This window comes from Protopterus annectens, chromosome 7.part0 (assembly GCF_019279795.1).
Source record: "Protopterus annectens isolate FY-2018-M chromosome 7.part0, PAN1.0, whole genome shotgun sequence".
NCBI classification, from domain to species: Eukaryota; Metazoa; Chordata; order Ceratodontiformes; family Protopteridae; genus Protopterus; species Protopterus annectens.
Genome location: NC_056739.1, coordinates 798,182,250 through 798,209,685, shown reverse-complemented (window position 1 = coordinate 798,209,685; position 27,436 = coordinate 798,182,250). Strand labels below are relative to the sequence as shown.

The following is a 27,436-nucleotide window of genomic DNA, read 5'->3' as shown; positions in this document are numbered from 1 at the left end:
ATTCTGTGCTCTGTTTCCCTGCATATTCCAGTTTTATACCAAAGTATGCTGGGTGATCAGTTTAATCGAAACTGCCCACATAAACAACACATCTATTCCTGCCCTTTTAGCCCAAGTTGTGGATAAATGGCCTGCAAAGGATCTAACCACTTATTAACAAAAGGCAGTTAATAGCCTTAGAGGTTTGCCTACAGGGACAAGATAATTCACAGTAACTACAGTGTAATCTGTCACATGATGTGAAAGTAATAGTAAACTCCAGAGCATACAACAATTTGCTACCACAGTACATAACAACTGGACATGCTGTATAAACAGCAGGACACACCAAAAGTGCAAGTAACAGAACACACCAGAGCATGCCAAAATCTGTCATGTGCAAATCCACAGCTGGTTCAACCAAAGCCCTGAACTGTTACTATGAACCAACACTCCAATCCTTCAGCTGTTCAAGTAAAGAGTAAAAGTTGTTGTTGTCTTTCGGCTTTTCCCGGTTAGGGGTCGCCACAGCGGAACTCCGGTCCGCTAATGATTGGCAGTAGATTTTTACATGCCGAGTTGCCGGCCCTGACGCACAACCTTCAACGAAGGTACGCCCATTCACGCAAGTCTCCACACGGAAGACGCTCTAACTGAGAATCGAACAGGACAACGTCTTACTGTGAGGCAACAACGCTACCGCAGCACTACCACCGCAGTTCAAGTTAAGAGCAAAAGTGATCAGCATATTACAGTTAGATCTATATTCTCCCCTCCCATTGAGGAGGAAAAAAAAGTGAAAGTTCCTTCTACTGGCGCACACCCCACCCCCAGCCATTCAGTTTCCCATTTCTGTGACCTGCCACAACCCTCCTTCAACATATTCTATTCCAAAAATAACGCTTTTAAACTGTATCAAACTATATGCTACAAATTTAGCAAACAATTGCTACAATTTATACCTTGCCTGCACAGAGTGCTACAGCACTCGTGTTTTAATTAAAAATTGTTTTCTTTTTAAACTGTAGCAAACTGCTTGCTACCAATGTAGTAAACAGATGCTACAATTTATACCCTGTCTACATGGAGTGGTACAGCAATCAGGTTTTAGTAAAAAAAAAAAAAAAAAAAATTACTTTTAAAACTGTAGCAAACTGCTTGCTACAGTTTAGACCACACACAGAGCACTACAGCACTGAGGTTTGACCAAAAATGTAATACCAACTTTTAAAATCAGGTCTGCAGTAAAGATAGATCAAATCGGGATCATTTGATTATACTCCACACCCCCAACACTTTGCACCTGGGGAAGTTGCCGCTCTCGCCACACCCTATCTACACTACTGGTCATGTGCCACATAATAGAAAATATCACACCATGGCTCAAATCCATCCCATGCTAAGTAACAGGACACACAGCATGAACTAATCTGTCATGTGCTGCAAAAGTAACACAACATACCACTGTGTAGTTGAGTGTGGAGGGATGGTAAAGCATTACAAATGGAGAACACAAATGGAGAGCAGTGCAAAACTGCAGAGAAAGATTAACCCTTTCCTCCAGCTCGGAATAATTAGACAAGGCAGGAGACAGAACACAATTAAAGGGGGGTAGTATTAAGATTAGAGTTTATGGAAGGAAGATGAGAGAAGGGGAAAAAAAAGGAGGATGGTCGGTTTCCAACACAGGAATGCAATGCTTTGTCCAGCATTTGTAAAAGAAAGAAAGGGAAGGCGCTATGCTAAAAGGGAGAGAGGCAAAGTAGGGAGCTCTACAGCTGGACAAAATGGAAAGAGGTGGAGTGTGAAGCAGCTGACCTAAAGCATAACAAGGCAGAAGGATCAAATGGACCTCCTACCAAGGTCCCTGAGAATCTAGCCAGCATGTTAGCAGATCCATCCCATGACAGAACTTCAACTGCTTGGCCAATACAGAGGTACAGAATAACTGGAAAATGGCAAGAGAAATACAGGGCTGTAGGAAGACTGGAACATGACAACAGCTGAACAAAAGGGGTAGCAGGAAACATCCAAGGGAATTACAGGTAGGCTAGCTGGCCTAACAGAAGTGCCAGACAAGTCATTAAAAGGGAATGGAGGAATTTTCAGGAAATATATACCTCGCATCAAGAAAGAAGAGATGAATCGTAGCAGAGTAAAAACCATGACAACAACACAGTTTTGTGAGTTAGTTCTATGACATGTCAGAGAAACAGGGGAGTCCAGACACAAAGGCAAGGTACTGAACAAAAGGCTTTATCTTTACAAGTCAGTACTGGCTGTGTGTGACAAATTCACAGGGATGGTGTCCCTCAAGAGAAAAAGAGCCAGCTTCAGATATGAAAAATTATTTTATGCTGTCCATCAAGCACTCAAAGTCATGGCCAGAATAAGAACAAAAATATTAACAGAGTTCCTAGACCACAGAAATACCTAGGCAACCACCACAGCTAGGTGGCCAGAAGCTGCCATTCAAATCAGATCCAGTTTTACGAGCAGATTACGAGAGAACTTGACAGGAAGACTTCTACATGATGTTTACCTGGATTATAAAAAAAGTGTCCGATTCAGTTCTGCAGAAAATGCTGCTACCAAAACTGCAGAGGATGGCACAAGGCCTGAGACTAAGGAACCACACTGAGTCACGTTTGTGAGATAGAATACAGAAGGCCGATATAAGGACTAAATGAAGTGATAATGGAGCACTAAACAGAGCCGTCCTGGACCCAGTGCTCTTCAGTACGCTTGCTGCTGGCACATACGAGGGAATACAGAACAGGATCGACTTCTTTATTAACAATACACAGAGATGCAGCAGTGGCAATGAAGAGAGTCCAGTGAAGAACACAAAAAAGCTGATCAGGTGTCCAGGAAGGTGATAGCTGAGGTTTAAAATCAGACAAACAGGAAGTACTGCATCTGGGAGAAGCAGGTCCTAAGAAGTCTGCTTTTAAAAAAGATTATGTTTCCCTTCCAACTTCCTTGTGTCCTGCCACAAAGGAGCTCCATAAAGAAAGGTTATGACCAGAGTAAGTAAATACATATTGCAGCCCTAGAGCTTCAGAGTATCAGTTGGAAGGAGTAGAACTGACAGCTAAAAAGAACTGCCTAGAGGTGTTGATCACAAACAAGCCAAGAGAGGGGTGGAATGAATTCTCAAGGGACAGAGACTAAATTCTACTATATTATCAGGCTTCTGTGAGTGATGCATACAGTTCTAGAGGTCATACACTGAGACAGATACGAGGTTACTACTAGAAACAGTCCAGAAGCAAGTTACCAGACAATGTGAAGGACAGAGTGGCAAGCATACGACTACATACTGCAGTAACTATTTCTTTTCATTAGACACAAGAAAAATGCAATAAGTTGGAATATGTCAAACGGTCAGCACAAACAGAAAGAAGATACAGTAGGGGACAGCGGTATCGCATTTTAAGGGCCAACTACTTAAAGTTGCAAAAATATTCCATGGGTTCACAACCCACTAAATAAAGGAACAGACTAATAGAATGATGTTGGAGAAAGACATCACAGAAGGATTTAAAAGGAATGAGAGTGGCAGAAAATGGATAAGAATTAGGTAGGGATGGGAGAGTTAAAATGTTAAATGCATTTAAAGAACAGACTATACACGCTATCTCCTACAATCAAGCTAATGTACGCAATATAATTAATGCAACAATCAGCCCCTTGCCGCAAAAGTTAAGATGCTATAACATGGCTGCAACAATTTGTTACACATGGTACAACAGCACTACTCCATGCAGCATGTAACAATCTGCCAAATACTATACAAGCAACAACATGCAACAGAAAGACTTCAATCCTGCACACATCCTTTGAATATACTTAATGAAACGATCACCTTGGTTGTAATAATACAAAAAGAAAAAAGTTAGGATTTCTTTCTTCTCTTGAAAGAACTCTGCCAAAATCACTGCAGTGTGTCTGCATTTTCAGTATGCTTTTATCTTGGCAAAACTGCTGCAAGTTTCCTCAGCTCTTTATGACTACAGTCCCATCTTCCCAAATACATATTATGGTGCCAGCTTTAAAAAAAATCATAAATGCCGTGAGTATTAACTCACTTCAATTGTTTCTCTTCTTAAGGAGGATGTTTTCTGTTTTAGAAACTGTCACCACTGCTAAACTGTCAACAGGAGAAAAAATAAACACTTTTACCATCACACTGCAGTTAAGGAAGTCATTAAAAGGAAAGGGAAGAATTTCCATGAAAATATACATCCACACCCAGAAAGAAAAAATGCATGGCAGGGGAGTAAGAACCATGGCAACACAACTTTGTGAGATGCTTCTCAAGACATGTCAGCTAAGATACGAGTCCACGAAGGCACGGCACGGCATAGTACCCCTCAGGAGTAAAGGGTCAACTCCTGATATGAAAAATTAATGTATACTGTTTGTCAGGCTTGAAAGGTGTAGCTCCCTATGCAAACATTTATTTACACTAGCCATCTGACAAAGCGGTTGCTATATATATATATATATATATATATATATATATATATATATATATATATATATATATGGGTCCATGTCAGATGGACGAAAGCTCAGGCAACCGAAGACCACATCAATGAGAAGACTTTGCCGACAGGACGAATCCTCGACCAAGTAGTGCAGACTGGGAGTTAGTCCCACTCCGTCACTGTAGTGCGATCTCGGAGTTGGTATATTTAAGTAGGGGGGGGGGGCACAGTTTTTATGTGGTTTTCCAGTCTATTACAGAAATGGGAATGCATTCCGTTCTGTAATACATTGACTTACCGTTGTCTGGGATTCATCCCATCGGTGAAGTCGTCTCGGTGAAGTCGTCTCGTTGATGTGGTCTTCGTTTACCTGAGCTTTCGTCCATATATATATATATACACACATTTAATTTTATTTATTTATTGATATTTGCTAACCAGGTTGGTAGAGCTGGGCTTGTGACAACTTTTGACACATTTTTAGTGGAGACCCGAGGAGAAAAGCTCCACTAAGCATACCAGATTAACATTAAAAGTAGACAATTACTTAAAGGCTCTTTTAAACACACAGTTTACAGAAAGAAATGCAGTTACTTAGAAAAAAAAAATTAGTACAATGTGGCAAATAGATATAATAAATTGTTAAACATGGACAAGTTAAACACAAAGCAAGAAATGCAAAAAAAAAAAAAAAAAAAAAAAAAAAGTGGGGGGGGGGGGGGGCAGTGTACCTGTAGTATTTTACAGAGTAGCAGTGTAATTAGGGTGGCCTAATGGTTAAGGTGTTTGCCTTACAAACACAAGGTGCAGGGTTGGAGTCTCACAAGGGATAATTGGCTAGGCTTAAAATGGCTCGCAAGGGCAGTTAGCCTAGTACTAATCTATGAACCTATAATGGTTTAGTTCGTCAAAGCAAAGTATCAGATTTGAATAGTCACCATGATTGGGACTTATTAGTCATATGGGGGGTAGATAACAGAGGAGATGAGGAAAGTTATCAAGTTGGGGCTTGGGAAGGACAGATTTTGGAGTTTAGTAGGCGAGTCTCGAGTTTTTCTTTAAAGTGGGATGGGTGAATAATAGAATAAATGTCCATAGGAAGTTTGTTCCAGGCTTGGGCAATGGAGTATTTGTAAAGGTGTTTGCCTATTGTTTTTTTGGGTTGGTAGGTTTGTAATAGCAGTTGATTTGAGGTACGAAGGGTAGGAGAGGGAGACCAGATGGAGATGAGAGTGGAGAGAGCAGGGCGGGATTAAGGTTTGTGGAGAAAGGAGAGCAGCATTTGAAGTTGAGATAACAGCAATAAATGGGGGAATTCAAACCAGTGAAGAGAATTTATGGATAGGCAGTGATGTGTACTATATGGAGAGTTTGTGACAAATCTAGCTATCTTATGGCAAGCTTGTTGGAGTTTAAGGTCGTAGTTTGAATGTGGGTGAATACTGGGGCAGCATAAATAAGGGAGGGGAGGAGGAAAGCTTGGGCAAGGGAGAGTCTAACATTGGGAGTTAGAAATTTTTTGTTACGATATAGAAGGCCCAGTTTGTGGTGAGTCTTTTTATACTTTGTATTAAGTGCATACTGAATTTCAGTTCATCATCGATGATGACCCCAAGGAGTTTAGTGTGAGCTTCAGGTTTGATAGTAATGTTATTTGAGAAGTGACAGTAAAGGTGGATTTGTGGTGAGAGAGAACGGGGAAGAAATAGTACGAGTTTTTGCCATTTTGGGGTTGAGGATGAGTAAGTTACTGGTTAGCTACTGTTTGGTAGAGAGGAAGGTCTGTTGGGTAAGAGTATGAAGTTTAGAGGAGATGCTGTCAGAGATGGAGATGAGGGTAGAATTGTCAGCATATTGGATGAGGGACGACTGTTTACAAGATGAGTGGAGGTCATTGGTAAAGATGTTGAAGAGGAGGGGTCCCAAGATGGAGCCTTGGGGAACTCCAGTTGGGACAGGTATGAAAGGAGACGAGTAAGAGAGCCATTTTACTGATTTATGCCTGCAAGATAGGTAGCTGGAGAACCAGGCAAGGGAGAAGGTAGATAGATTGAGATTTGCAAGTTTTAATAGCAATAGGGGATGGGAGACTGTATCAAAGGCATTGGAAAGGTCAAGGAAGAGACAGAATAAGTGTTAATTATTGTCTAGGGCCCTCTACAATGGTATGGGTGAATGATAAGAGGGCAGTAGTTGTGCTGTGGTTGAGACGAAAACCATGCTGGGTGGGGGTGAGGTGATTATGTTGGAGTAGGTGATTAAGTAGTTGTGAGTGGACACATTTTTCGAGAATCTTTGAGAGGGGAGATGGGATAGATATGGGGCGGAAGTTAAATGGGTCAGTAGAGTTACCACCCTTGTGCAGTGGAATAGTGAAGAAGGATTTCCAAAGGGTAGGAACAGTGGATTCCTGTATCGATCTATTGATTAGTATGGACACTAGATAGACTATGGCGTCTGCAGCTAGTTTGAGGAAGGTAGGAGGTAGATTATTTGTGGAGGGAGAGCAGGGTTTGAATTTATAAAGAAGAGATTGGATATAGGAAGTGGAAACAGGATCCAAGAAGAAAGGAGGATTATTAGATAGGTTGGGAGGGGTAGACAGAGGAGTAGTGTTACCGTTTGATGGAATGAGTGAACTGAATGGTATCGATAAAGTGTTTATTAAGTAGGGTAGTTGTTTCTAGAGGGGGGTGTGTTGGGGAAGGGGCGGGGGGTTGAGGGATGTCCTGGGTACAGAATTTTATCAGTGGACCAGAATTTTTGAGGGTTGGATTTGTTACGGAGTTGGCCAGAATTATAAAAGGACTTTTTAGCTGCATTGGCTTAATGATATATATATATATATATATATATATATATATATATATATATATATATATATATATAATTTAATACTGAAGGGGCAGCTCTGGTAAATTATAGAAGCAAATGCACAGCTCTCAGAGAAGCAAAGAAAAAATTTTTGAGTTAAAATGAAAAAGAAGGTGGAGGGAATGAAGACAGAGTCAGAGTAAATCAGAGTATCGAGAAGCCATAGGGCCGAAATCCTTATTTACCTATATAACCTTCCCTTACGTAACTCCCTTGTGGCAGGTTACAAGGAAGTGGCAGGGAAAACTTAAATCTTCTGTGAAAACAGACTTTATAGGACCTGGTTCTCAACACTACTTTTCTATCTGTTCAGGGTCTCCAAACAGAGAATTAAGTTAAAGTGAGAACAGCAAAGCAAAGGGCAGCATCGAAAGAAGTTAAGAAAGCTTAAAGGCAAGCCACTCGTACTGTCATGAAACATGTCAGCACAAGGCTTTCTTGGTTCTAAAAAATGGGGCAGAGAGACAAAAAGTGGAAGGGATCCACACTTAGATTGTAATGCAAACTGTTCTGCCGTCTGCCCAGTACAGCAGCTGTATTCTACCTGTTGGAAAGTCATTCAGGTTCTGTAGCAAACATGGGAACAGGAAGGTAAGCTAGGGGGAATGAAAGTCCAGTTTACCAGGGGAGGGAATGGTGTAAGACTCAAGGAGAAACTGCAGACACATTTCAAAGCAAAACAGTACAATTATGGATGAGACAGATATACATCCTCTCTCCATTACTGGATAAAGGTTTGGCTCCTCAGTTGGCAACATCAACGGAGTAACCCCCCCCCCCCCATGGTTCCAGAAACTGACCTACCTGCCTGTCTTGATTGCTGATCTATGCTCAAATGGGGATAAATCAAGCACCCAAAGTTAAAATGGGTAGTATGAATGCAAGGTTGAAGAGTTCTGTACAACTACAGAAGTTCAACTAAGGGCGGTACCCTAAAACAGCATCCAATTGGTAAGTTACAACAAAATGCATACTGCCACAGCAATTAAGAGCTGTCCTATGTTAGCCAGCTCTGTGATGTGCAAGGATGAAGTCCTAACTGTGACCCAGATGGCCCAAGTTCAAACAGAGGCTTGTGTAATGCAACAGCTGGTTGAGGAAGGATGGCAGTGAGTGGTCTACTCAAGCTTGCCTGTCTTGGGGGTGAGAACTGAAGCTGCCTGGTCAACAAGATTACTCATATGCAAGCAGTGGCTGATACAAAAATGATGACAACGTTGCAATTCAGGAAACATGGGTTTAGTGTTCTCATGCTGGTGGCAATAAACCTTTTCGTGCATGTGGTTTGGGAGCTGCTCAGGTCAGCCATGAGAGGTTGGGAATAGCGCCAAAAAGTAATGTCTCTATAGTCTGTGCCTGACATGATGTGGGCTTATCAGAAGGGAGACACTGTGTGGCTCTATTGCTGAAGGTCCAGGTTTAGTTTTCATAGGGTCCTTGTTGGGGGGGGGAGGTCAGACTACCTGACTAATGGGATGAGCACCCACCATTCTGTAGAAAGCATGCAGAAGAACTTGTACAGGAATTAACCATCCTCATGAACAATTTTCTATGGCATTTAATTTTTAGTGGAACAATTGTATAACAATTTTATGGTGTTTAAACATGATGTTAAATATAATTTATCTAAGGAACAGTGGCACAGCTTGATGGAATTGAGTAGTAATAACCAGTTAGTTGCAAAACTTTCAGGTAAGGGCAACATGATTGTGGTTATGAATTATAAACAATATGTAAATACAATTGTTAAATGATGTACATGTATTTCAGAGATGTGATATTGTTTGTTATCAGGAAGCTCTTAAAACAATGTGAATTATTATTGCAAAAGGGATTTAGACTGGGCTATTTTGATACGAATGTTGTGGAAAGGAAAGTCTCTGTGCATAGGAGTGAATTAGCTTTATTTTATTGTTTATCAAAAATTTGCAAAGGTCTGGCTAATTTAGTGGGATGCCTGATAGTCTCAGCATGCAAATATTTTCTTCACAATATTGGTGCATTTCTTCATGATTTTTTATTTAAATATGTTAAAAAAATTCCTCCTATATTAGCGACACCCAAGATTTTGTGGACAGGATATCAGATCTAAACTGGAAGAAGAATATGTTTTGGGTGGTGCTAGATATCCAGAGTTCATATACTAGCATTCAGCATGAGCATGGGTTACAATCTTTGCGAATTCTCTTGGGAAATAGTTCTTTGTCATGTTATATTGAAGAAATTGTATGATTTTGTTTAGAAAATAATGTTTTTACTTTTAATAGTGAAATATTTCATCAAATACATGGAACGGCCATGGGGGCTCCTTTTGCCCCCATGTATGCCAATTTATTTATGGCTATGTTTGAAATTAAGTTTGTTATCAGAGTATTTTTTTTTAACTTATGTAGTAAAATATTTTCATTATACAGATTTAATTTTTATTTGTGAAGGAGGTTCTGATGAAGAAGTTAATGAATTTGTTTGTTTTTTGCATAATAGAAGATTTAATTTAAGATTTGATACCTACAAATGGGCCAACAAGTGAACTTTTTAGATCTTAATTTAGTAGGGTCTGTTGAAGGGGGTATAGTTACTTCAGATCATAGAAAAATGGGGAGGGGGAATACATTTTTACATGGTGATAGTTGCCTACCCTCACATCTTACTGATTCTTTGCGATATGGTGATATTGAGTAAATTATGTAGCCTAGATATGGAGTTTGAAGTTGAAGCTCAATGTACTTTGAATATGTTTTGAGTAGAGGTTATAACAGAAATAGTGTTCTTGAAGCCTACCATAAGGTTAAACGAAAACGTAATAATTGTAGTGATGATGCTTTTGATAGATCAATTAATAAGAATGAAGGTTGTGATTAGTATTAATTTTTACTTCCATTGCCAGTAAAAGTGCCCCCAACATACTTTAGGAGGGAAGGTTGTACACATTTACAGGATATTTATTTTGCATCACTTTAGAATATTCTCCATGAATAAATTGTTAAAATTTTAAAATATTATTGGCCTATGTTGTTGAAAGACAGGGAGTTGATGAACATTATTAGTCACAGGCCATGTATTTTCTAAAGAAAGGTCGTTGCATAGCAGATTTAATAGTGCACAGTAGATTTGTTGTACCTGACGTCAATAAAAGAAATAGGGTTATATCTAAGACAGGCACTTACTGCATATGTAACCAAGTACTTAATAAATTTTTGAGGGTAAATGGAATTAGTTTTAACCCTATTCAACATTTTTATGTGATGCAGCTGGCATTGTTTACATTTTAAAATACTCTTGTGATATGTTTTATGTAGGGGAAAATCAAAGAATGTTTAAAATTAGATCCTAAGAACATATGAGAGACATAAGAAATGTACATATAGAAAGTCCCCTTGCAATGCATTTTAAGGACTTTCATGATAGTAGCCCATTGCTTTTAAAGGGGTGCATATTGGAAAAGGTTACTTTAAATTTGAGTGAATTAGTTTCTATTGAGGATAAATTGCTATATAAGGAGTCAGTGTATATTCTTAAATATAATACACTGATTCCTATGGGTTTAAACAGTGATTGTAATTGAAGGTATTTAATTAATGCAATATTTAAATTGTTTAATTGTAGAGACTACATATTGTGTTTGTTTCTATTTGATCATTTACTCCTTGAAGGCATTCGTGCTGAGGTGCTAGAGGTGAATAAAAGTTTTTATCCATTTGCTGGTTTCTGTGGTCATTGTTTGAAAATATTAGTCATCCTTATGTCTGCCTGGATGACCACCCCTTTGGACAATTTCTGCTCCAATGCTGAAGATATCTATTTACAGGGGAACAAATGGGATCAAGTCTAATTGGGTGAGGTCTGATAGCTGGCCTGGAAAAAGGGCCTAGAGAAAAATCTCGGCATTAGAGTGAGCACCTCACATTTTTTTCCCAGTTTTATGCATAATAGTTACTGCTTCTTCAAGGAATTCAACTATAAAGCTGTTTAGGTAATCTTACAAAGATGCACAACAAAGACATAAGCATTGCTCATAAGGTGAATTCTCCATTAAAACTAGGCTCCTTGCAACGCAGCAAGATTCAGCGAAATGTCTGCTGCAATTACCCAGTGGTAACTTTCAGTCTACCTGTAGTACATTTACTGCTGAGGAACTAACTTTGCCCCATCAAAATGGCTTTAAAATTAAGAATGTAATACTGAGAGGCATATATAATACTGGCGTAACCCCCAAACAATGTGTACAGACAACAAATATAGGGATGCAGTTGGTGGAGGTACAGCACATGCGTACACAAATGCAGGAGCATGTGAGCGCGCGTGCGCACACACACATCCTTAAATGAAGTTTGCAGAGGTTATAAAAGGGCAAGAGAATAATCCGCTGAGATATAAAGATATAGCAAAGTAGAATATTTGAACAGTAAATATCAAACTTTCTGAAGCCACCAAGTTCACACGACAGGAAACAGTGCAACATGTTACCACAACCTGGGAGTGTCATCACACTAATATGATGGCTTCGAAGTGGTATAGTACCTACAACTGAGCAGCTTCCAGTTACAACCTGCTGCAAGAAAATCTACATAATGCAGACAGACTAAACACCAAGTCGTTTGTCCAAATAATTAACCATTCTACTAGGGGCCCAGATACACTTGACCTTGTTTTCATAAACATGGTCACTTCTTGCACACCTCCATATGCATACTCTTCCCTCCAAAAGTTAGACCATAAATCAGTGGCCTCTTCCTTTAAAACTGATTGGACTTCTCCTGCAAATACCTCTATGGTAAGCCACTTCTCAAAAGCAAACCTTCTTCAGTTATCTGATGACCTAAATAAATTCCGCTGTATTCTTTCCCTGAAAGACTCCACTGCTAAAGCACCTAAACCTCTGACTTCTACTTCCACCTATACAGTTGTACTGGTAAGGTAGTCCCTTTCAACATCAAATATAATAAATTAAAAATTGTAAATCTCTTATCACCACATAAAACAAACATAACACTTGCCTTAAATCTGACTCAGTCTTCATGGTAATAGAATCTCCCTTGACCAACATGTCTCTGTTGTGGTTAGAAAATCCTTCCATCTGGCACAACATATTCATTACGATATCTATTGATGACCCAAAGCATTTATAGTCCCACTTTACTCCTCTCTTGCTAGACTCTTCATTAATTCCCACTCCAGCAAGCATCTCATTAATCTCCTAAACCCAACTTGAGAGATCTAAGTGCTTGCTCAAAAGGATCTTGAGTCTTATTACCCTTAGCTACTCTGATAGAAAAGCTATATCCCACTATTCAGTCTCATACAGGCTCCTGGTTGGGGGTGGATCTCCACTTAAGAGTTCCATCCAAAGAAAGACTCCACATTCTTTGAACTCCTTCACCTAAATAAAACAAATGATTAAGGGATCACCAGCTCTAACAACCTAAACCTGTACTGCTACATATAAAAACCAGCAGGTATGACAGGTACTTGGCCCAACATAACCCACATTGTACCACATGTGAGGACTGGTTCAAGGACCTGGGTGCTGAAGCAGTGTGGAGTACTGCTCTGCTCAAAATGAGATCAGTTTCAACCTGGAGACATACAACTGTCAAACTGAAGGCTTCCCAGCACCCTCAAATAGCCTCTGAAAGAAGTCTACACAAGGAGCTAGTTCCTGAGGAGGAGGAGTCAGTTATGATCCCAAATGAGTGATGCCCTGGCATGGATAGAGATTTTTGTACTTCCACACACGTACAGACAAAAGTTTTGCCCTTCTCAGCCACCGCTAATAGATAAGCATGAATTTTGATTTTGTTTGAATTATGTGATTAAGCAAGAATATGCTTGAATAAGCAAAGAAACCCACATCACCAATGGAGAAGAAATGCAAATACTGCAGTCTCTGCTTTGTCCTGATGAAATCTGCACTACAGGGGGGAAAGAGGGGAATCATTTTTCTTCTGACTGGCAAAGACAATGACTTCTGCAGTGCTCCAAGCTGGAAAATTCTGACCAGGCAAGGCCGCTAAATTGACTGTTCCGAGACAGGCAGCATGGCTCAAAACATCAATCAACTCATACTTTTTCCTAGGGATGGGACCTGCAGAAAGAGAGAGGTGACTTTGTCCATGACCCACAGCTAGATAAGCACTGCCTCTCTGCATTATGGGTATGATCCCCTTCCTTGTTTCTTTAACTATTACATTTTAAACAATGAATGTGTTCAAATAAAATGAGACCTGGTATCTTTCTGTCAAACTCCTTTAAAGTTAGAGGACTATCAGCTGCTACACGTGGCTGACCTCCAACATTCACTTTCCATCCAATGGAAGGCCAGGATCATATTACATGCACTGTACTGCAGCCCAACTGTGTTTCCCCAGCATGCAGGGCAAAGCATCTGCAACCAAAATGTGTGAAAGGCTCATCTATAGAAAGGGAGGACTCACCAAAAGGTTGGTGTGGACTTCTACTACTATAAGACCCAGTGACAAGTGCCCTACATAAGAAGCAGGTTTATGAGCATATCATGGGTCTGAAGCCACAGATACCTTACACAGTCTACTGAAACGCACACCTCATCAGATTATGATAGCCATCAAGTCCAGAGGACAAATCACAGTCCAAATCTGCATTCTGTTCTGTCTCCTCATCAGACAGCAAGGGCCATAACTTGGTGGGCCCTCTCCACAAAAAGGAAGGACAACTCCTTCACAATAAAGGCTTTCCACTTAGCAATAGTCATAAAAGACTTTCTCCAATTTATGGTCACCCCAAGGGGACTGAAACCATGGGAATTTCCACAACAAGGTGGTTTCCAGACAGAAGTCAAGTCACCGGTCATCTAGGCACAATAACACAGATTCTTCTCCTACAAAACATTGTCCACAAAGATACCTTGGTGAAAATTCTGAAATCTGAGGAAAAGCCTAAATGGCAATACTCTGTACTGGAACTGATGTCTGCCCACAGTAAACCCGAAAATTCTTCTGTGTGGACCTCAGATACTAATGTGTCAAATGGTATCTATCATGTCCAGCAGTGGCAGAATGGAAAACAAAAAGTTATGTACTCACCATAATGTTCCATCTGTGTTGTCTGCTTCAGTCTTCAAACCTGTGAGTCTTGGTTCTAACCTTGGAACCAACTCAGCTGTCAGCAAGCTAAAGAATACAAACTCCTCTCACCCTAGCCATATTGCCTCGCTCCTCTCAAATACCTTAAATCAAGTTTGCTGCCAATTTTCCCAGAAGAAAAATACATATTTAAAAACAACAGAGTTTAAAAGAATGCCCAGGAGCTCAAAACAGGAACAACGTTTCCTAGAGTTATCTATCAGGTCCTTCAGATATAAGGACGGGGGAAGGAAGGAGGGAAGGTTTGTCCCACAGGTTGATGAAGACTGAACAGACAGCATCAGATAGAGTCCTTGGCTACACAGATCTGGGTGGCCTTCATGGAAGGGTATTCCAGAACACTGCACAGCCAAAGTCAGCCCCTATTCCTGGAGATATCAGGTATGTAATGCAAAATAAAAGTATGAGAACTCACCCATGAAGCAGCTGCGCAAATATCCTCCAAGGAAACTGTAGGTCAAAAGGCCTGAAACGTGGCTATTGATCTTGTGGAATGAGCTCTGACTGGTCTAAGTAAAGGAACATTGTATTACGAACAAACATTAGAAACACAATCCCTTAACCATCGAGCAACAGTAGCTTTGACAACAGCTTTCCCTTTTTTGGAATCTGAGAAAGCCACAAACAGCTGATCAGATTTTCTGAAAGATTTTGTCATATCCAGGTAGGAGCACAATTGTCTATGAATGTTTAAAGAGGTGCAACATATATTCACCCTTATTTTAAAATTTGGAAAAAACACGGGGAGGTTAATGGATTGACTGATTGTATTTACCAATGCAAACTTTGGTAAGAAAGAAGGATTAGTACGTAACTTTTTCTTTGTAGAAAATAAGAAAGGGGGAGGTGGGTTTGGAAGACAACACCTGAAGATTCAAAACCCTCTTGGCAGAAGTAAACAAAGCGGTTTTCCAGGAAAAAAATTTCAACTCTGCCTTTGCAGCATGTTCAAATGGGGCCAAGGTCAGAGCTTGAAGAAACAACGTAAGATCCCATGGAGGAGTAGCATCTTTGACAGGGGGTCAAAAAAGGAACATACCCTTGTGGAAAGCTTTGCAAATTCTAGAAGCTAAAGATGCAGCATTTTCCCCAATATGAAAATTAGAAATGGCTGCTAACAGAACTTTAACAGTAGAGAAGCTGGCCACTAAATGAAATAGGCCAGCTAAGAAGTCCAAGACTACCGAAATGGGCACCGTAAGCAGATCAATGTGATACTGTTGGGACTAAATGGAAAACCTTTTCCACTTACTTTTATACATTTTCTTGGTGGAATTTTATGGGAGGAAATCAGAATCTTTTTGGACTGTCGAAGAAAGCCTGGATTGTCTAGCCATCATCAGAATTGGAGAAACCATGCGGTTAGTTTCAAGTTGTGAAGATCCGGATAGAGTTGTCCTGAGGGGTGAAACAGAAGGTCTGGATAAGGTTCCAGTGTTCATGGAGGGAAAATTAGATGAGACCACAGGAAGGTGAACCAAACCTGTTGAGGCCAAAAGGGGGCAATGAGGATCACTTTGCTCTTCAACCTGCACACCTTCTGAAGAATTTGGGAATCAGAGGAAGAGGAGAGAATGCATAAAGTAGTCTGGGAGACCAAGCATGGACTACAGCATCTCTTGGTGACCATCCCTGTTCAGGGATCAGGGCAAAGTACCTGCCACACTTGTTATTGAATAGAGAGGCAAAAAGGTCACAGCAGGGTTGACGCCATCTGAGAAAATTAGAAGTTATCTACTCACCATAACGTTCCATCTGAGTAGGTAGTTCATTTGTCTGCAACCTGTGGGTTACGGATCCGATATCGGATCCGAGCCGGCAACTTGTTTCAAGCTAATGGATCCGAGCTCCTAGCTCCTCCCTTCACCCATAATCCCCTGCTTACCCTCCATGACCTCAGATCGAGTTTTCCTCTCCATATATATCCAACAAAGGATATCTAAAAACTAATAGATCCAAAGAAGGTCAGGGGGAAGGAGGGGGGGATGGTTGCAGACAAATGAACTACCTACTCAGATGGAACATTATGGTGAGTACATAACTTCTAAATCTGAAGTAGGATTGTTCATTTGTCAGCAACCTGTGGGACAGAGTCCCCAGCTACCTGCACCCTGGGTGGCCATCATGGAAGAATATTACGAAGCACCGCAGAGCCAAAGGATGCTCTCCCTCTAGAAAGCAGGTCTAGCTTGTAGTGGTTGATAACGGTATGAGATGAAGCCCAAGTGGCTGCAGAACAAATATCATACAAAGGAACTCTAGACTTGAAAGCCGCAGAAGTAGAAATGGAGCAATTGGAATGAGCATGAACTCCTTCTGGTGCGGGTCTACCCGAGGCTTGATAAGCTAGTAGGATACATTGGGAAATCCAGCGAGATAAAGATACTTTAGAGATAGCTTTCCCCAAGTTAAATTTGGCAAAGGAAAAGAACAGCTGGTCGGATTGTCTATGGCCAGCCGTCCTACGAGTATAAAAACGAAGCTGCCTATGAACATCCAATGAGTGCAGCTTGTATTCACCCTTATTTTGATATTTAGGGAAGAAAACCGGTAAATTTATGGATTGGTTTATATTGGTTTCTGATGCTATCTTGGGAAGAAAGGAGGGATTGATACTGAGGTGCACTCTATCAGGGTGAAAAATCAGGTATGGAGTCTTTACAGAAAGAGTCTGAAGTTCCAACACTCTTTTCGCTGAAGTAATGGCTACAAGGAATGCTGTTTTCCATGACAAGAATTTGAGATCCACTGAAGCAGCGGGTTCAAAGGGTGGAGCAGTCAAGGCTTGAAGAACTAAAGTAAGATCCCATGGGGGTACGGCTTCTTTTACAGGAGGTCTAAGTAAAAAGGTACACTTGAGAAAGGTTTTACACAATTTGGCTGACATCAAGGGTCCTGTATCATGTCCCACATGATAATGAGAAATGGCTGCCAATTGCACTTTGACAGTTGAACAACTAGCGCCTTCTTGAAAGAGTTCAGTTAGGAAGTCTAAAATGGATGGAAGAGGAGCCGTAAAGGGATCTAGATCACGGCGCTCCACCCAGATGGAAAAACGTTTCCATTTGCTGTGATATACCTTCCTGGTAGATGGCTTATGTGCTGCCACGAGGAGGGCTTTGACTGGTGAAGAGATACCGGGAGTCCTAACTAGGAGTGGAACTGGAGCAACCAAGCTGTCAGTTTCAGATTGTCCAGGTTTGGAGTTGGCAAGTACAATGGATGGGAGATGAGATCCGGAATGGGATCTAGAATCCAAGGGTGATTCACAAGGTGAGACCACAGGTAAGGGAACCAAATTTGTCGAGGCCAGAATGGGGCAATGAGAATCATCTTGCTCCACAACCGCGAGGCTTTCTGTAAGAGTTGTATCATCATTGGAAGAGGAGGATAGGCATAGAGTAGACCGGGTGGCCAAGCATGCACCAGAGCGTCTCTTGGAGATTCCGCTGGTGGGGGGATTAGAGCAAAGAAATTGTCGCATTTGGCGTTTGATGGAAATGCAAAAAGATTGCAGCAGGGTTGCCCCTATGTTGCAAATATCTGCTTCGCTACTAAAGGATTGAGAGACCACTCGTAGGGGGTAAGAAGGGTGCGGCTGAGCTTGTCCGCTAGGATGTTGGTCCTCCTCGGAATGTGCGTTGCAATCAGAAAGCGGTTGGTGGAGATCGCCCATTCCCACACTCTCATGGCTTCGCGGCAAAGAGGATAAGATCTGGTTCCCCCCTGTTTGTTGATATACCAGACCACTGACATGTTGTCCGCGTGAATTGCAATCGTTCCTGCGGGAAGGAAGCTCTGAAGTGCTTGCAACGCCAACAGCACCGTTCTCATCTCCAGAACGTTGATATGCAGGGAGGTCTCTGTATCGTTCCATGTGCCTTGGACTGTCTTGCCTGAGTAATGCCCCCCCACCCGAGGCGGGAAGCGTCCGTGGTCATAGTGGCGATAGGGGAAGAGGTGCAGAAGGGATGGCCCGTATGGAAGTTCGATGCTTGGAGCCACCATAGTAGCGCCCTTCTGCAAGCCTTGTTGATAGCAATGGGATGGTGGAGAGGAAGGGATAGGAAGGACCATTGCACTTACAGAGTCCATTGCAGGACTCGCATGTTCAAACGGGCGCATGGAAGGAGTGTAATCGCTGCTGCCATAGAGCCTAGTGCCCTCAGGATCAATTCCGCTGGTGAAGCCTCTGAATGAAGGATAGCCCGCACATGAAGTTGTAGATTTCTGATTCTCTCGGCAGTTAGGAAGGCTCGCAAATCTCTGGTGTTTATTCTGGCACCTATGAATTCTATGATCTGTGTTGGAGCCAGTAGAGATTTGCCGACATTGATAGTAATGCCTAGTTGTGGGGCTAGATGGAGAAAGAAGTCTCTGGCCGAGCAAAGTAGATGCCTTGTTGGTGCGGTCAGGAGCCAGTCGTCCAGGTACGGAAGACCTGAATTCCCTGGAGTCTCAGGTGGGCCGCAATCACTGCTAACACTTTAGTGAACACCCTGGGGGCTGTGGTGAGGCCAAAGGGAAGGACCCTGAACTTGTAGTGACTGGCTCCCAGCCGGAAGCGAAGGAACCTCCTGGATCGTTTGTCCATGAAGATGTGGTAATACGCATCCTTGAGGTCTATAGACCACATCCAATCGTTCTCCCTCAAAAGGGGGAGGATAGATTGAAGAGTGACCATTCGGAATTTTTCCTTGGTTACTGACAAGTTCAAGCGGGAAAAGTCTAGGATGGGTCTCAGATCCCCCGTCTTTTTTGGCACCAAAAAGAACCTTGAGTAGAACCCTAACCCGAGCTGGTCTTGGGGGAAGGGCTGGATGGCTCTTTTGCTTAGCAGCTGCTGTATTTCTGCGGCTGCGGCCTCCCTGTGATCGGGTGGTACATCGGGGAGGTTCTTGGATTGGGGGACATGGAGAATTGGTATTTTGTACCCTCTGGATATGATGCGAAGCACCCAGCGGTCTGTTGTGATGGACTCCCATGCCGCTAGATGTTTCGAAAAATGCCCCCCGACTGCCTCCAGAGTGGAACCCTGCTGCGCGGGCCGTTCAGAGAAAGGTTCTCTCGACCCGAAATTTCTCAGAGCCCCTATGCCCCTGGGGCGATGTCCTCCCTGTCCACCTCTGCCACGGTAGGACTGGTTGTCCGGAGCTGGTTGGGAATGTTGTGATTTTCGGAACCACATCTTCTTCTGACCCTTTTGGTTCCTTGAAAAGGACCGCTGGAGAGCAGAGAAGCGGACTCCAATGGCAGACAACATTTTGCCGTCCTTCTCACTCTGGACGAGCGTCTCGCGAACTGTTTTGCCAAAAAGGGCAGAACCATCAAAGGGGGCGTTCGCGAAGGACGCTTTAAAGGGCTCCGTAAAGTCGCAATGACGGAGCCAGGCCTGACGTCTCATGACTAGGCCTGCTCCGCTGGCCCTAGCGGCTCCCTCTGTGGCGTGGGACAACAGCCGCATAGAGGTGTTTGAAATAGATCTCAGAGTGGCCATTCGGGTGGAGTACAATTGTTTATCCTCCTCCGACATGGACTCAGGGGGGGATGCAGCGTATTCTTTGATAAGATCCCGCTGCATCCTGATGACACGTGCCATATAGTTCAGAGACCTTACTGAGAAGGTCGCTGAACTAAAGACTCGCTTCCCTAAGCGATCCATCAAACGGGACTCTTTGCTCGGTGGATGGACTGAGGGACTCTCCTGAGCCAATTCCCTCTTTGTGGCTGCCGCCGTCAACATGGCATCTACAGGGGGGCCCTTACTCCAATGTGACCGGTCTGAGGGGGAGCTAAGAATCCTATCCGGTCGCTTCGGTATTGGCTCCACGGTGTCCGGATCCTTCCATGCCCTGGTGGTAATAAGGTCCACCAGGGGATCGGCTGGAGGGGACACCCAGGAGGTAGACGGGCCTGCCTCAAATGCCTCCAGAAACACGGACTCGTCAGAGGAAGACTTGGGGGCAGACCACCCACCTCTGATTCTCAGCATCTCCATGATGTCTCCAAAGGAGACATCCTCAGGGGGTGATCTTGGGGAGCCTTCCCCTTCCTCCAAGTCCGTGTCCTCGGTTAAGGACTCAGGGGAGTCCACGTGCCTCCTTTTGCACTTATGCTTGCGGGGAGCTTCCTCGGGGGGACTGTCCAAGGAGGCCTCTCCAGCAACATCTTGTTCCAATGGGACTATCTGTGACATCAAAGCAGGCTGTCCCTTTGGCCGGGTGATGGAAGCCTGGCCCAGCAGAGAGGGAGTGCAGGGAGGAGTCGATGCAAGGACCGGGGGTCCGGATGCTCTCAACAGAGCCCTCTCCACAACATCGAATGCCGAGGAAGAGCCACTCTCCAATGGATCCGAAAGTCGGCTCCCACTCGGATCCGATGAAGGGATCGGAGCCGGCGCAGAGACTGTCGGATCCAAGGGAACAGGGCGCTCCGACCAGGACGGAGCTGAAGGCACACTGAATCCCCCGGATCCGAAGCTCGGACCATGGCTCCGAGAGGTCGGATTAGACAGACTCGAGGGTAGGGTCGGATCCGAAGTACCAAGTACTGTCTGCGCCGACCCACCCCCGGCTCCAAGGCTGCTCGGCTCCGAGCACTCCGAACCTGGGTAGCGGGTCAGAGAAGGAGCAATTGGGTGGAAAAAAGGTGTCGAGCTCCCCCCCTGAGGGGGGGGGGGAGGCAAGAGCACTCCCATCTGCAGCTGGGCCTGGATGAACCTTCGCATCATCCGGTCCAAGTCTGCATCAGATAAGCTGAATGTGGATCTCGAAGAGGCCACCGAGGCAGGCCTGGAATGCCGCCTCGATGACATCGCCGGAGATCGCTTCTCCGCCTCCTCGGGCCCTGGGGAGAAAGAAGGGGATCGGAGCCGAGGAGGAGGAGACCTAGAAGCAATGGAGGGAGAAGCCTGCTTAGCTGGTGGGGCCGAAACGGAGGTCTCGGCCCGCTGCTTGTGGTGCTTCTCCCTCCGTTTCTCCCTCCTGGCCTCCCTGTCCTCCGACACTTTAGCGGGAGTTTGAGTCCCAGACGGAGGCAGGGGGGCAGGAGTGGCAACCACCACAAGCTGTGATGGAGCCACAGGAGTAGCAGAGGTAGCGGAGGCCGAAGCTGAATCCGGGGGTAGAAGTCCCGCCAGGACCAGCTTCGACCTCCGTTCTTTCAGTGCCCTGGGGTTGAACGCTGCACAGATAGTACAGCCCTAGGTGAGGTGTTCAACCCCAAGGCACCGAACGCACCGAGTGTGGCTATCAGCCAGGGAGAGCTTATGGCCACACTCGGTACATTTACAAAATATGGCTTTTGGGGCCTCAGCTATTCCTTTTTTTTTTTTTTTTAACTAAAAAGGAAGAAAACAACTACACACACACACAGGCCCCAAAAGACACTCAACAAACATTCACACACTAGCGACCAGCGAAGGGAGGTTATTAAATAAAATATAGGGAACCTAACTCAAGACACACTTTAAAGTATTAATTTAAACTAAAAAATTAATTCCTGAAGAAAAATCCTAGAAAAAAGTAACTTTTTCCCACTTATCTGCGGAGCTCAAGAAAAGGATCCAGCCATCACAAGCGCGGCAAACTAGATCTGAGGTCATGGAGGGTTAGCAGGGGATTATGGGTGAAGGGAGGAGCTAGGAGCTCGGATCCATTAGCTTGAAACAAGTTGCCGGCTCGGATCCGATATCGGATCCGTAACCCACAGGTTGCTGACAAATGAACAATCCTACTTCAGATATACTGTTTGCCACTGACTGATTCAAACACCACTCATGAGGCATCAATAATACCCTGCTGAGCCTGTCTGCCCATATGCTGTACTCCCCCAGAATGTACGCTGCAATTAGAAAGCAGTTGGTAAAGAGAGAGCCCACTGCCACATTCTCACTGTTTCTTAACAAAGGGGATAGGACTCTGTTCTACCTTGTTTGTTGAGGTATCACACAACAGACATGCCAGACTGAATCGCAATTGTTCCTAGAGGAAGAAGGGAGTGAAGAGCTTGCAATGCTAAAAACACTGCCCTCATCTCTAGGACAGTGAGATGCAGACTGGTCTCCTGGAGAGTCCACATGCCTTGAACTGTCCATCCCAGGTAATGCCCCCCCCCCCACCAGCTGGGAGGCATCCATGGTCAACATGGTGGCAGGGATAGGAAGAATGAAAGGTTGGCCTTGAGACACTTCTGGATTGTGAAGCCACCACAAAAGAATTTCTATACATGCAAGACAGTCTTATAAGATGATTGAGGGGATGGTGCAGAAGGGACCATTGGACTGATAATGTCCATTGCAGGGCTCCCATATGTACGGAAGCTGTCAGTAGTAAAGTTAATGTTGCAGCCACAGAACCCAGAGACCTGTGGACAAGATTTGCTGGAGGAACTGGAACTACTAGCATTTGCATGATGTGTCCTTAGTGAGATATTCCTGTCCAGTGGAAGATAGGCCAGGGTTGTGTTTGTATCCCAGCGGACTCTTAAAAAATCTATCATTTTCACAGGTTGTAATTGTGACTTCTGAAGATTTGTAGTGATCCCCAAGGTTGGGGGCCTGTTACAAGAGAAAATTCCTGGCCTGAATTAGTAGAAGCCTGGATGGTGCAACTAGGAGCCAGTCGTCCAGGTAAGGAAACACATGGAATCCCTGCAGTCTGAGGTGAGCTACAACTACTGTCATACATTTGGTGAACACCCTGGGGGCTGTGGTGAAACCAAATGGAACTGTACAAAATTGGTAGCGATTGGCTCCCTGCCTGAAATGGAGGTACCCTCTGGAGCATCTGTTCATTTTGATATGACAGTATGCATCCTTGAAGTCTGTTGGGCACATCCAGTCGTTCAGCTGTAGAAAGAGAAGGATGGACAAAAGAGTGACCACCCTGAACTTCGTGTGTTTGACCAATTTGTTCAGGTAAGTTAGGTCCAGTATGGGCCTGAGATCTCCTGTTTTCTTTGGAACTAAAAAGAATCGGGAGTAAATCCCTAATCCTCGCTGGTCTGAGAGGACCGCCTGGATGACTCTTTTTTGAAGCAACTTTGCAATTTCCAAAGCTGCTGCCTCCCTTTGATTGTGTGGAGTATCAGGGAGGTGTTGTTTTGGCTTGGGGAGAATTAAAAAGGGAATGGACTAACCTCTGGATAGGATACCTTGCACTCATCGGTCGTTTGTGACGGCTAACCAGGATTTTAGGTGCAAGGAGCAATGTCTCCCAACTGCCTCCAGAGACGGACAGTCAGGCAACACCTCAGGGATGCTGCAAGGATTTCTCCAAAGAAGAATCCCAAGACCCCCAATTCAGTGGACCTAATCTGCCTCGAGGGCAGCGTCTACCACTCAAATTATTTCCCCCTCTGCCCCAGGGGGGAAAAAATCTCCCTCAGCATCCTGGAAAAGACCCTGGGATTTTCTGAACTACAACTTCTTTCCACCATGCTGATTCCTGGAGAAGGACCTTTGCTGGGGAGAGAAGCGGATTCTGATGGCAGACAGGGTCTTTCCGTCTTTCTTGCTGTGGGAGAGTGTGGCCCGAACAGTTGGTCCAAATAGGGAAGAACCGAAGGGAGCATTGACAAATGATGCATTGAAGGGTTCTGTGAAATCACACAGCCACATCCAGGCATGGTACCAAATGGCAATGCTGGAACTGGCCACCCTAGCAGTGCCCTCAACTGCATGACAGATTAGCCTCATGGATATGTTGGAAATGGATGGCAGAGTGGCCATACAGGAGGTAAAGGAATTCCTTTCATCTGTTGTCATGGAATCAGGGCCAGAGCCAGAGAGTTCCTTAAACAAGTCCCTCTGTAGCCTTGTGACGTGGGAAAGATAATTCAACGGTCTGAGGGCAAAAGTGGAACAAGTGTAGACCCTTCTTCCAAATCTGTCCACAACCCTAGAATCCATGTAGAGCTTTCCTGAGCAATCTCGTTCTTGGTGGCCGCCACAGCCACCATGGCATCTACTGGAATGCCCTTTGTCCAGTGGGGTCTATCCAGGGGGGCAGTATGAATTTTGTCCACTCCTTTAGGAATAGACTCTGCAGCATCTAGTTCCTTCCATGCCCTTGCAGACACCAGGTCCACCAGGGGGGACCCAGGATGTATCTGGGCCAGTCCTAAAGGCCTCCAGGAACACTGACTCATATGGGGTGAGGTGTGGCGCCAACCAAACCTCTCTCTGGTGTAGAATTTCTAAAATGCCTCCAAAGGAGACGTCGGGTGGAGATCTAGGGGACCCGTTCCCTTCATCAAAGTCAGTGTCTGTCGTGACATATTCCTCTTGGGGAATCTAGGTGCATCCTTTTGCACCTTTTCTTCCGAAAAGCCTCCTCGGTGGGGTGCTCCAGGGAGGTGTTGGAAGAAGTCTGGGATTCTCCAAGTGGAAAACTCTGGAGGTCCTGAGAAGCCAGTTGCCCCAGTGGCAGAAGACAGGTTTAAGACGCAGAGCTCAGGAGGGGAGGGGGTGGATTCGAAACTGTAGGACCCAGAGGTCTCCTAGGAGTGGAGAGGACCCTCTCCACCACCTCATACGCTGAAGGACTCTCGGAAGCCTCCCCTGTCCCTATGGATCAGGAGCAGACTTCACCTAGTTACCATTAGCCGTCCAGTCTGCGGGTGAAGTTGGCATCGAACTGTCAAATGCCAAGGCACCAAGGGGAAGCAACAGCTCCAAGAGCTTCGGAGTTGAAGTCATCCCCCCAGACTCGACATTGAGGCTTCGGCTCCAAGACATGCTCAGCTCTGACACGGTCGGAACTGAATGAGCCAAGGAAGCACATGGGTTTGAAGACTGTCGGACTCAACGACCCGGTCCCAGGGACTGACAGATCCAGAAGCTCCAGAAATGGCAGGCTGGATCAGAGAAGGAGAAGCTGTTCTGCAGGGAGAAGCTCTGCTTGCAGCTCCCATAGGGAATGCAGCTGGGATGCCCTCATCTGGATCTGCGTACAGAGAAACTTCCTCATCAATCTGTCCACCTAGTTCTTAGAAAGACTCCGAGAGGATCTGATGGAAGAGGAAACAGAGGAGGGTCTGGAGTGAAATCTGGAGAAGTATCCCTAGGTGACATGATTAGTATCACAAGCTCCATCCCCGAAGAAGGGGCTGTGGCAGGCAACAGAGAGGAAGAAACAAATATCAGAGCTAAGTAACTCTGCTCTTAAGGTCTTGGAGCCTTTTTAAGAGGCTCAGACTCAACTGACATGGAGGGGCCTGGGGACCATTTCTTATGATTTCTAGCCTCCTTAGGCTTTTTGGCAGGGGGTTGAGTTCCTGAGGCGGAAGCAAAAGCTGGAGAGGGAGGGGGAATAAGGTCTCTATGAACCCACTTGTTTCTTCTATCTGCAAGGGCCCAGGGGAGAAAGGCCTTGCAGAAAGAACAAGCCACCTGAAAGTGGGCAAGACCTAAACAATAAATGCACTCCCTGTGGGCATCAGATACAGGGATCTTGGGTCCACAGGAAGTTCAGTTTTTAAAGCCAACGGACTTAATTTCTCTGACATAGTAAGGAAAAGAGAAGATGAAGACACAGAGAGAGGAACATGACGAGTACGTGAAAGAAACTGCTACACTACAGAAAAAATCTTTGATTCCCCCCAAGAAAACAGCAAGAAAACATTACGAAAAGTAGGTAGAAAAAGAAGACTGGCCAAAAGCCACTTACAACTGGTGGGAACAAACACTAGAAACACCCAAGCAGGAGGTCTAACCTGACCACGATACTTCGCTGTGCGCGGCAAATGAGATCAGAGGTATCTGAGAGAAGCGAGGCAGTTTGGGTAGGGTGGGAAGAGCTCTAGCTTGGAATCCTTAGCTTGCTGACAGCCGAGTCAGTTCCGAGGTGGGAACCAAGACCCACAGGTTTGATGAAGACTAAGCAGACATCGGATACAAAGATATGATTCCCTGCAGGGTGCTTATCTGAAACCAAACATAGATAGACTGGTTAAAGTCACTAAGATCCAAAATGGAAGGGAAACTGTCCATCTTCTCTGGGACTGGGAAAAAGTGACATCAAAACCTTTGTCGCTTCTCCAAGAACAGGAGAGCTCTGCAGCCCTTCTGGTATTTACAGTCTCAGTCTAGTCCGTATGTTCAGCTGAAACAGACCATCTGCCAAGTCCAACTTTTTAGGAAAGATCAGGAAGTTCTGGAATGCAGCCAAAAGTAGTTCAACCCACTGATCTCTTAAAATGGTTCTCCAAGTTAGCATGAGCTCTAAGAGCCTCACTCGCCAGGTATCTGAGCTAGAAGGGTTGCTCTCTTCATCCAGTTAGCTAACAGAAGGGGCAAAATGGTGCAATACTTCTTCAAGGAGTAAAGAGGCCTATTACTTTTCTGCTTCAAGTCAGGCCTAGGAGGAGGACTGGTAAAAGCAGAAAGGGGTTTATAAAGGCCCTCCATAGAGAGGGCAGCCTGTTTCTTTCTCAAGAGATCTCAACCAGATCTTGGGCAGGCTGGTGAAGGAACACTCCCTCAAAAATATGGCCATCAGAACTTTGATCCTGAATCTGTACTTCAGTGCATAAAAACTTCAGTTGCACTATTTTGTGCAGGCACACACTCAAGTCTCTCGCCTTTGAAAAAGGAGTGACAACATCACCACTGCAGTAACAATCATCTTTCTCTTGATGAAAGGGGCATTCATTTTCTTGTAGCCAAGGTGCAGTTAGGGTCCCTCCAGGTTACAATGACAGCAGCCTCTGACTGGCTTGTGGGGTGTGAGAATTCAGAGCTACTAAGGCTTCTTCCCAAGAAACTCCACCAGGCATTTGTGAGGTTAGAGACAAGGATACAATGCTTTTCCAAACTGATCTTAAGGCTATGACCTCTCCAAAGGAGGAATAATTTACAAGAGATGCAGATGGGGAGAGGGAGATTAACTCACTAGCCTCTTCAATCTCAGTAACAGCAGCCCTGTTATGCACTAATCCGAGGCATGAGAATATGAGACTCCCATTATT

General features: G+C 44.3%; 1 long non-coding RNA gene across 2 annotated transcripts in view; it reads right to left on the bottom strand.

The window, feature by feature from the left end:
- Positions 1 to 27,436, bottom strand: part of LOC122806694 — a 1,210,421-nt gene that overhangs the window by 547,002 nt on the left and 635,983 nt on the right. The gene's annotated exons all lie outside the window — the stretch shown is intronic.